The 11,953-nt window shown below is 39.0% G+C and overlaps 1 long non-coding RNA gene across 2 annotated transcripts; it reads right to left on the bottom strand.

Moving 5' to 3' along the window:
- Positions 1-4,851: 4,851 nt before the first annotated feature.
- LOC146486276 (uncharacterized) lies at positions 4,852-11,853 on the bottom strand. Of its 2 annotated transcripts, none has more exons than XR_014860203.1 (3): positions 11,780-11,853; positions 6,952-7,051; positions 4,852-5,965 (listed from the first exon to the last, which is right to left on the bottom strand). It is a non-coding gene; the product is annotated as an uncharacterized LOC146486276 (long non-coding RNA). The 2 variants fall into 2 exon arrangements; XR_014860205.1 differs by lacking the exon at positions 11,780-11,853 and adding an exon at positions 7,661-7,711.
- Positions 11,854-11,953: the final 100 nt, after the last annotated feature.

Below are 11,953 nucleotides of genomic sequence, written 5' to 3'. Positions count from 1 at the left end.
AGGGAAAGGAAGTCCTCGGTAGGACGTTACACCCAAAAATTTGAACTTCCGGCAAAAATAATTGGGAGGACTGAAAATATTAAAAAAGCCCAAAAACGTGCGTCAGTTTTTCAATTTATTTTTGAAATAAGAAGCTGATGAGGCTGGTGGTATATAACTTCGCAAGTGGATATGAACAAAATGCTAAACATCTAAGTAATTAAGCCGTGCAATTCTTGGTTTATTATTCATTATCGCGTTGGATTTCTAACTTTTCTAATTTTAATTTAAACAGTTCTGGAAGGAATTTCAGGATGAAGTTTGTTGCATGCTGATAACCGGAAATGAATTGGGTCAACGAGTAATTAATGAGCAAAATGAGCTTGATTTCAACCTCTTTCCCAAGGTCCTCTCTCTTCTCTCATTTGATATTATATACTCCAATTCAAGTGCACATAGAATTAATTTTCAACCTCTGCTTCTTTGACCGTTTGAAATTCAGTAGATTCTACTAAATTTTTTAAGAACCTTTCTGATAAGAACTTTGAGGCTGACATTAACTAAAACTTAACTATGAACATGACACAGGCGTTAAGAACATTTTTATTTTGACCAAATGTTTTTAAAATGAGCAGCATAAATACGGATAAAAAACATGGAAAACGTCAGTCTATACAGACTAACTTGATACCACATTAGGGCAAATATTGCTCTTTGGTATGTGTGTGGCGCTTGCGGCGACTGACAAGAAAGTTCAATGATCCAAAATTCAGGATTTCAAGTCATGTCGCGTCGACGCATTTAGGGACTACTTTACGGGTCGTTAAACTCAAACGTCACGAGCCACGGAGAACAAAGTTGACGGTTAACGGGTGATTTATTCCAACGAAAAATGACCAATAGTACAGAATAACCAAAATGCCAAATCGAACAACTAAAACGACCAGCTAACGACCAATCGACCCTAAAATATCGGTCCCACTTGTGCCAAGAATTCAAGTAAACGCAAACCAAACTTCAATAGGCTATCATAGGTGACTCTCTGTCAAAAGAGACGCTACAGCCGCTTTTATATGTCTTTCTAGGTAACTCAGCACCCAATGGAGTCAACATTGTCCTGTGTTTAACCTTGACCAAAAGCAATAAGGTGATCTAGACTGGAATGTACATCCCGTTTGATGAAACTGAGTTAAAATGCTGTTCTATTGGAATGAGGTTTCATCGCGAAACTTCCGTAATTTTTTCCAGTCTTCCTCAAAGTGGAAAGGAAGAGGCTTGAAAAACTGTTTGGTTCTAAGAAGCAAAGAAACTATGGTACTTTGTTGGTCATCATCATTTGGTCCTTTTCCCTTTAAGGGAAATGGGGCCTTTGTTGGTAGGGACAATAAAACTATTTGTTTTATCAACTGCGTTGCTGAGGCAAATTGACCTCTGTAAAGAGGTCACTTTAGGGCTGTATATACGTTGGGAAGGGGATTCCCTCTGCACACGTGAAAAAAGGAAACGGAAGTCCTCGATCGGACTTTACACCCCAAAATGTGAACTTCCGGCAAATCAAATTGGGAGATCTGAAAATGTTAAGAGCCCAAAAACGTGCGCGCGTTAGACTCAAACAACAAGTTACTTTGTTCTATCGTCAGTTTTTTTAATTAAGTTTTGAAATACTAGAAGCTGATGAAATTCAAGCTGGTGGTATATAATTTCGTAAGTAGATAAACAAAATGCCAAACATCTAAACAATTAAGCCATGCAATTCTTGGTTTATTATTCATTATCGCGTTAGATTTCTAACCTTTCTAATTTTGATTTAAACAGTCCCTGAAGGAATTTCAAGCTTAAGTTTGCGTTGTTAACGAGTAATGCGCAAAATAGGCTTGATATCAACCTCGTTCCCAGGAACGTCTCTCTTCCTCCTCGAGAAATGACCCTGGATGTCTCTGGTCACGTGGCACACAAAATCTGGTTGCTTGACGAAATTTATCGTTAGGGAGGGGTAGTAAAGTATAGAGCTGTCGCTTCCTCAAACAGGCCCAAGAAGCCACCTGCGAAGTTTGTGACAGCAAGCGGTTTTTATAACTAAGCATTTCCCCACCACACACGCACTTGCTACTGGAACACTGAAATTCACGTTTCTTCCACACACTCTCCAGGTAGAGTGTTGTTAATCTACAAAAATTATTTTAAAAACTGTCGTTTCGGGACGCCATAATGAGGAAGGCGACAAACGATGGCAGACTGCTTAACTCAAACATGACAAGGCGATCAGAGCAGAAGTATCGCTGGCTTTACGTCTTTTAACGGTGTTCAAAAAGGAGTGAAGTGGGGAAGAAGATCAATTTTAATATTCCTTAATGATTAAGAAACACCAATAATTTTGGACAAAACTGAATGTAAGCAGGCGCCGCATTCTATTTAACTAAAATTGTTCAGAAATACCACCGAAATGAAGCAACCCAGCGCATTCCGTGGGAGAACTGCCTTGCGTTCCCAGCCAACAGCTACCACATGTGTGCTGTGGAGCTGTCGCTTAAAGGGGTGTTTTTCACCCGTCTCGGCAGTAAAGTGTACCTGATACACGGCCTTCTTGTCGTTCGGTGCCCGACGGGCTATGCCATGAAAATGAGGCTCAGCAAGGCCGAAACAGCTGGCAATAGGGCAATGGCTACCACTGCCCTGGTGATATGGCAGGCGCATGCGTAAGCTACTGGCCAGTCCGTGGGTTTGTGTCCGGGTTTTTCACTTGAATTAATCAGATTGAACTGAAGCAAGCCGCATGTAAATATAATTCAAAGGCAGTTTTTATGTTATTTCATTCCTTTTAACGTCTCAGATTGGCAGCAGGATTTAAACGAAAAACATTGTGCTCAGAGGGCTGATTGCGAAAAACAATGTCTTTTCCCACAAGAAATCGGTGACCAAATAAATATTCATTATTGTTCTAAACGCGAATTACTTTTACACCTTATTGTTGACAAAAAGAATGTATTTGTATTTTCGTGTGAGTGATGAACTTATAATGCAGTTACTGAATGAATTATTTAAGAACTGAATCTCAATTTATCGGGCATAATATGTACTTGTTACCTCAGTTTCAGCTTCAACAAGTGATATCAGGATATTTCTGGTAGAATTTTCTGGAAACAGTTCTACTGTTGCAGGAGCTTATGAAGCTCCTGACTGTTGATAAATTACTGATATACTCCATATCAACCCCTGCTTCTTTGACCGTTTGAATTCACTAGATTCTACTAAATATACACTCTTTATTTTTATAAGAACCTTTCTAATAAGAACGTTGAGGCTGAGATTAACTAAAATTTAAGAACGTACTAAGAACATTAGCCAGAATGAGAGTCAGTTAAGATTTATTGAAATACTATAACAGGTAACTTAAGAACATCTTAAGAACTTGTTCAGGCCCAAATTGTCAACTGAAAACAAGAACGTTCAGCCTCAGCCCCAAAATTAGACTCCAAATCCCTTGCGTTTCTCAGTTGCTTTCGCTACCGTTTAAAATTTTGTTTTCCGCCTAAAAATCTTTTCTCGGCTGTAGCCAACAAAATAATAGAGCGTACATGTAAACCGATTGGGTAGGAGTTGTCGTGTGAATTCACATGAGCAGCCGAAAACAGGCTCCTTTCTCGAGGGAGGTTGGCTTGATTTCCGTCACTCACTCGAAGCTGAGCCCTTCCCGAACAAAGCCAGGTAATCGAGCTAAGGATTAAGGATTAATTATCACAAGTATTTTCAAAATTTTTCTCAGAGTGCTCTCGTCACTGCAAGAGTCGAGAAGATTAAGAAAATCCTTAATTCTACTTTGAAAATGCAAGTTTAATTCAACTTTGAAAATACAAGTGAAAAATAATACTTAATTATACGAGAACTCATTGCAATTAGGTGCTTATAACCTGATAGAGAGCAAAACCTTTTTAAAACAATCGACGCTCTTCGTAAAACAAATTATATCAAAAGGGCGCTGTTATGTTCGGTGATCGTTCTTTGGAATAAGAGTGAGGTGAAAGCACTTTGTCGCCATGAATGATTTCAGTTTCTCAACCAAACAAATCCGATCCAAGTTTTTAGCTTTTGGCATAAATAATCTTTTGCTGTTTCTTGTAAAACATGAAATTCACTTTTAGGAATTTCCTTTATAATTGTAGCGCTTGATTTCCAATTATTTCTGCACAAGTAATCTTTTGCTGTTTCTTGCAAGACATGAAATTCACCAGTTTTAGGAATTTCCTTTATAGTTTTTAGCACTTGATTTCCAAGTATTTTTGGCACAAAGAATCTTGCTTAAGAAGTCAAACTCCAACTGAGAACCTAAAAGAACTCCCCATGATTAGTTGTCGCTGCAAAAATTGAAGAAACCAACTAAAGTAGAAATGGCATGCTTGGCCAATCAGGAGCGAGAGTTTTCGGCGCAGCTCGACCTACCAATCAGTAGTGAGTAATTTTGCCCTCAGTGAACTCGGTTAAAGGAAAATTAAGAAAAAATGCTTTCTTTCTCGTTCAATCAGCATTCAGTAATTTTGTCCTCTATCTAATAATAATAGTTACGCCATGTTCCGAACCTAATGTAAATGAGCAAAAAGCGAGGTTCAGCGTATGAGAAATTTCCACGAATGAAACGGGGCCCTTTTCTGAAAAAAAATATTTTTTTGGGTTACACGCCCAGTGATACACCATCCCTCCCTCCCTCCCTCCCTCCCTGCCTCCCTCCCTCCCTCCCTCCCTCCCTCCCTCCCTACCTACCTACCTACCTACCTACCTACCTACCTACCTACCTACCTACCTACCTACCTACCTACCTAATCCTTACCCCCTACTGATAAAATTTCACGCCAGCTGAAAACCTCTTCAAAAACTGGCTTAGCGCCTGATCCGGTGAACTAAAACCATAACTGTTTATTGTTTTAAGTTCTTTTGAGGTCTTTTCAGATCTCGAATGAGCGTATAGGAAGTGACAAATCGCTTTCTTTTTGCAACCGCTTAAGTTGCGTAAATAATTGCGAGGATCTCTCTTCTATTTAATTGACTTTACGTTGTTCATATCTAAGAGCTGAAATTTACCCCAGCCTTAAATTAGGGACGTCATAACTAGAGAAAAAAGTGTTGGATTCTTAGCTAGTTTTAAAAAATTTTAGCAGCAAGATCCTTGCTAACTACATGGCTCAGTTAAGCAAGAGTTTCCATAGAGACTCTTAGCTATAAAGGACTGAAGAAACAATTGTACTGCTGGATGGCATAACAAGGGTTGGTACAGGGTCTGCATGGTTAACTTAATTTGACAGTCTAATTCAAATTGCTAGATTTTTTTCGTTGGCCAAGCCTCATTACGATAGAGAGATCAAAGACTACCGACATAAACAAAAATCGGCCAAAAACGTAATGATTTTCTTTGGGTAAAGGTTCATTCCAGCAATACTACAAAGCACATTTCAAATTTGAGATGAATTATAATAAAAGGTAAATAAATGCTTTTTATAGCTAAAACAACTATGATTCATAATTACTATCAAAAGCTATATGTACTTTAAATATATTAGCCAGTGCCAAGGATATTTCATGAACTTGCACATTTACAATCTGTATCAAACACTCTGTTACAAGCTGCAAAGTAAGTCTTGATTATAAGACATCGGGGCGCAACCCCGCCATTGATGCAAGCCATACTTCTTTTTTTGCATTTCACTGTCGCAATCAGGTAATTTCCACATGGCTGTGTTATGTGTCGGACCACACAACCTGAAGAGCGGCGAACCCTTGAAACGTGTCCTTGTTTGATCTCCTCTCTACTGTTGTTCCGAATTGGGAGTATGAATCCATCAAGTGGGGAGTCAGTTTGTAACCGGCCGTCTGCATTGAATTGATTGTCCTTGTCAACAGAGAGAGAGGCATGATTACCATTGTAGATCGTTGGAAGTGGGGATATCATGTCGATTAAAAGAAGGAATATATACAGCGAAAAATCTTTTATGAAAACCTGAATAAAAAGAAAAAAAGAAAACAAATTTTTAAAGGTTACCAGCAATCAACTTCGTGGTGGTTTAGAACGTCGCTCTGCACGTAGTGTTCAATGCTATTCCATGTACAAGTTAGTGCCAATCCCAACCAAGTAATTTACTCCGTAAATTCAAAGAGGCTTTAAGGTTTTTCTTGGTGATAATAGTATCAGTATATGAATGATGGAAGTTAATGTAAAATTGTCTTACTCGTATGAGGTATTTCTACATTTGCTCTTTTGTAGGCATTATAGTATCTGTAAACCTTTCAGTAAGCTAAAAAAAACAAGGTACTCACCTTGAAACTTCTGCGCATTTTTTATACACAGTATAAATTTAAGTTTAACAGACTTTCAAATAAAATTTCTCTTGATTCAGTGGTGTACCTAATCTTATATAGTTTGTACTGACTTAAAGGGGAAGTATCATGGGGTTTTTGATATCGTTTGTTAAAAATGATGAAATAAGACCTTCAATCAGCTGCCAAATAATTCTAGAATGACGAGAGGAACGAAGTCAACTCAATTCTTCAAAGAAACAACTTGTGATCTGTTCAAGCGCATTTTGTAAACAAAAATGCGAGAACTTGAAAAACATTAGCCTAATATTTTTCAAGTTTCAATCCAAACCGGCCAACCCTGTCTGGACTGGCCAGAGGCAATAATCAGACAGTTTTATTGCACTGGGGTGATAATTTTTAACAAACTTGACAATTATTTCGCTGTTTCTGCTGACAGTCAAACATTTTTGGGTTTTGAAATGACAGCAAATTTCCGTGATACTTCCCCTTTAAGGTTAAAACTTGAGCACCACTTTTATACATTTCACATGCAGGATAAATCAGTTTTAGTAATTCCAAAAATAGCTGAAACGCTAAAGTTTTTATGATATGAGAAAAGTGACAGCAAATGACTTCAGTGTATCCATATGTATTAACGACTGATAGGTAGATGTTTTTTTTTTTTACCTCAGCAACGGCAAAAGAATCCTGTCGTTTCTGGGTAACTGCAACCCAATAGAGTCAACATTGCCCTGCAATTCACCTTGACCAAAAGCATTATGGTGACCTAGAGTGAAATGTACATTTCGTTTTAGGAAACTGAGTTAAAATGCTATTCTACTGGAATGAGGTTTCATCGCGAAACTTCCGTATTTTTTCCCGTCTTGCTCAAAGCGGAAAGGAAAGAGGCTTGACAAACTGTTTTTCGTTGTTTTAGAAGGTTAGTTCTGTGAAACTAAGAAACTATGGTTGTGTCAGTAGGGACAACCAGTAAAAAATATATATTTGTTTTATCACGTTGCTAAGGTAAATGGACCTCTGTAAAGAAGTCAGTATTAGTGCTGTATATACGTTGGAACGGAGATTCCCTCTGCACACCTGAAAAAAGAAACGAAGTCTTCGATCGGACTTTACACCCAAAATTTGATCTTGCAGCAAATCAAATTGGGAGGTCTGAAAATGTTAAAAGATCCCGAAAACGTTTGCGCGCTAGATTGAAACAACAAGCTATTCTAGGTTATCGTCAGTTTTTCAATTTATTTTTGAAATAACAAGCTGATGAAGTTCAAGCCGGTGGTATATATCTTCTTAAGTAGATAAACAAAATGCCAAACATCTTAGTAATCAAGCCATGCAATTCTTGGTTTATTAATCATTATTGCTTTAAATTTCTAACCTTTCTAAGTCAGTCAATTAAAACAGTCCTGGAAGGCATTTCAGGACGAAGTTTATTCCATGCTGATAACCGGAAATTGAATTGGGTATTGAGCAACTTAGGCTTGATTTCAACCTCTTTTCCATGGTCTTCTCTCTTCTTTCATTTGATATACTCCAATTCAAGTGTACATAGAATTAAATATATATATCAACCACTGCTTTTTTGACCGAGTGACATTCTCTAGACTCTACTTAATAAATTTTTTTATAAGAATCTTTTTAATAAGAACATTGAGGCTGAGATTAACTAAAATGTAACGACATACTAAAAAAATTACCCAGGCTGAGATTCAGTTAAGACCATGTTTATTTGGACCATTTTTTTTTAGGAACAGTTTAAATACGGAAAAATAAAACATGTAAAACTTCAGTCTTTGGGTCCAACGTGACACCACATTAGGGCAAAAATTGCTCTTTGATAGGTGTACTGGTCACATAGATCTATTCAAATACTATAACAGGTAACTTAAGGGCATCTTAAGAACTTTTTCAGGCTGAAATTTCAGCCCCAGGCTCAAAATCATACTCCAAATGCATTTCTCTTGCTTTCGTCTCCGTTTAAAAATCTCTGTCCGAACAAAATAGTAGAGCGTGCCGGTACACCGATTGGGTAAAAGTTTCTCGTGTGAAGTCACATGACCAGCCGAAACTAGCCTCCTTTCCTGAGGGAGATTAGGGAGATTGGCTTGATTTTCGTCACTCAATCGGAGCTGTAATTCCCGAACAGCGCCTGATAATCGAGCTATCCTGAGCTAAGGCACACCCTAGGGTCAAGTGGAAGTCATCAAATCGAGGGTTTAGGGGGCTCCAACTCCCCACAGATAACGAGATAATGCGTCGATCAACTCGAAACCTCAACATCCCCCCCCCCGGGCAAACCCCAAGCATTTGAACTTTTTAAGATTGGATCGTTCAAATTCCCGCCCCCTCGGGCCAAAATGGTGTTCAAATGCCCTACCTTAATCGTCGGATTTGTCTGTCAAATGCCCCTGCTAAAGAACAATCGTTGTCGGCTCCTGTCATTTATTAAGTCGGACATTGTCAATCAACAAGTGTAAGCTGTTCTAACTCCGAAACACGGCAAAGGTTGTTAAAAATTAGTTAGCCGGCTACGTAGAATGACAAGTGGCAGGATATTCTTCAAAGCACTTCATGTGAATTTATTTTACTGTGACAAAAGGGGTCGATCAACAGTCCCCCCCCCCCCCCTCAAATTGGACCGGGTACGTGTTTGCTGACGTAAAAAATGCTTGCAAGGCTTATAATTAGAGCTTCCTTTATAAGAAAAACATTCGTATTACTCGTATGTATTCGTATGTATCCGTATGTTAGCCGTATGTATCCATATGTTACTCGTATGTTAGTCGTATGTATTCGTATGTATCCGTATGTTCCGTATGTTACTCGTATGTTACCCGTATGTTATCCGTATGTACTCGTGTGGTGTTTTAGTCATGATCCTCACAGGTTTCTGCAGACAGCAGGGGTTTGTTGTTGGTCTCTATCACTTGAAATGCAAGATCTTCGGTGATTCGTCTGGTTGGGTTAGTTGTGGTTTTCAACTGTCAATGATGCGGTTCCGATTCGATTGGATTCATCAACGATCCATCAAACAAACGAAGTTTGACCTTGGAGCTTTGTAATGGCGGATTTCCGGTCTGTGTGATTCTGGATAAGTCGTCGTAACTCATCACGTTGCGTGTCGCTCCTGTATCCAGTTGACACTCTAGTTGCATTCCTAAACGGTCGGAATCGTTTAGAAAGTTCAGTCTTGAGGAGAGCTGTTTTCTTTGTGCTTTCACGTCTTCAAAGCGAAAGATCGGTTCTTCGTCCAATTCTTCGACAGATTCTTCGTCAGATTCTTCCACCGCGCGAATATCACGTGTGCTTTCCTTTGAAGATAAACAAACGGAGGCGAAGTGATTTTCCTTTCCACACGAATTGCATGTTTGGCCGAAAGCCGAGCAATCTTTGAGCTTGTGATCTTGTAGCCTTCCGCATTGGTAGCACTTTCGTTTCGAGCTGTTGTGGCTTTTTGCAGCCGGTTGGTGGTCCTTGGTAGCGCGCAGCTTTGTCTTGCCGCCGTTGCATCGAAACAAAGGCACCTCCATGGACTTCAGTTGAATGTTCGTGATTTCACTCGAACGGCAAATGTTCACGGTTTTGTTTAGCGTAACATCCTCTTTCTTGAGTGGACGTAGTTTCGTTGATTGATCGCTAACTCCTAGCATGATTTTGTCGCTTATAATTTCTTCCGTAAAGGTCCCGAATTGACATGGCGACGCTAGTTTGCTGATGCGGTTTACGAACTTATCCACGGTTTCTTCGGCGTTTTGTGTACACATGTTAAACACGTAGCGTTTATAGACTACATCGCGTTTAGGTTTGAAATGTGTTTCGAGTGCCTCGACGCATGTCTTGACATCCTTTCGCTCCTCGTCCGTTTGATAGTTTCAGATTCATAAAAATCTGCATGCATTCTCTCCTCATCACATACCGTAGCGTTGCTAACCTGATTTTAGGGTCTCGTTGGTCTAAACCTGTAGCAATCTCGTAGTCCTCCCACTGTTGTCTAAAGAACTCCCAATATCGCGACTTTGTCTCCTTGGCATATCATCGGCGACAGTACGGAAAAATTCGACGGTAAAACTCAACGATGTTGAGGGGTGTGGTACTTCTAACGTGTCAGGCATGTTGGTGTTGAGACCGTCGATCGGTTACTGCCTTGTTTTGAGTTAGTTCTTTACTTCTGACACCATGTTTCGATAGAAGAAGAAAGCTAAACACACTCTGTGTTTTCCAGAAGCCATTTGTAATCAACCGCTAGGAATCCAGTTACATGCGGTTTACTAACTGACATACCGGAAGTATACCGCAACATCAGAGCCATGTTGTTCGAAAGCCGGTTAACGCCAACCCTCGATTAAAAGTTAACCGACGTTTTCATTTCAAACGTTAAAATTGCCTTACAAAGCTAGTTTTAACTAATAGCAAAGAAAAGTCTAAAGTCAAAACTGAAGGACAAAACCTTTGCCCTTTTCAAAAAAAAAAAGCCTTTATTGTCTTGTAATGGAACTAAAATCAAAGTTGAAGTTAACCCAGGATTAGCTTTATCGGGCTTTGAACAACTGGGCCCAGAAGTATATCGTAACGCGGCAAAGTGATGTGATGTCTGTTCTACCTTATCAATGACCTCTACACCTCTCTTCGTTATTCTACACCTGTCAAACAAAGCACGATTCCTTCGTCAAGAACGCTCCAATTTTCCACCGCTTTAACTGTCGAGTGCTTCTTAGAAGTTATTCTTTTGATTTACCACCTCAAAATGGTCAATTTTCTTTTTAAAAACGGCACAGTTGAGTCTAAAACATGTAAAAAATTTGGTAATTGCTACCAACTGCAGTCTTAACACAAAAGTGTAAGAATAACAGCTTCCTCAATCGTTACCTTTTGAGATAAATTACAAACCACATCCTTGTTGTGAATCAGAGAGGTAAACGTAAAACCCTGAATAAACCTATAGGTGTAGGATTTTTCGCCTATTTGTGATTTAGGAAACACCTTTTTTTCCACAAGCTTGTAATTATTTAATACATCAACGAAACAGAGTCAACGTAAAAGCAGTTTACCTCAAGCTGCACCAATTGATCTTCTGCTTGAAAAGTTTCTCTCACAATACAGCTAGTGAATACTCTTCGAACCCAGCGCCACGCACAAATTGCAATGTTACCATCTGGTTAAACTCTTTGCTATCATGAACCCTAATTAAACGAAGAGTTCAAATAATGGAAATTGCTTCGCTTGCAAAAAGCCAAAAAATCAGTGAAATCTTTGGTATATGCTACGAAATTAAACGCAGTCTTAACTCAGAAGTATATAAGAAATGGGCGCTTTTTCAATTAATGCGAGTTGAGATAAATTACAAACCATAACCTTGCCGTGAATCACACAAGTAAACGTAAACTCTAAATAATCCCCGATCTGCAGTACACTTTTCGCCTATTCGTCATTTTGTACAGAATACCGCTATTACAAGCTATCTCCAACAAACAGAGTCAACGTAAAAGCATACAGTTACCTTAAGCAGTAATCGATGTCCTTCTCCAAAATTATCTCTGAGTACGACTAATGAACACGTTTCGAACACAACGCCACTAGCAAACTAAACGCTTAACTTCCTATTCGCCGTCTTTATCAACGTAGATTAAACGAAGAGTTCAAATAATGGAAATTGCTTCGCTTGCAAAAAGCC

The sequence above is a fragment of the Pavona decussata genome, unplaced genomic scaffold (genome assembly GCF_977016875.1).
Source record: "Pavona decussata unplaced genomic scaffold, jaPavDecu1.1 SCAFFOLD_21, whole genome shotgun sequence".
NCBI classification, from domain to species: Eukaryota; Metazoa; Cnidaria; class Anthozoa; order Scleractinia; family Agariciidae; genus Pavona; species Pavona decussata.
This window is presented reverse-complemented; position numbering and strand designations above follow the sequence as displayed.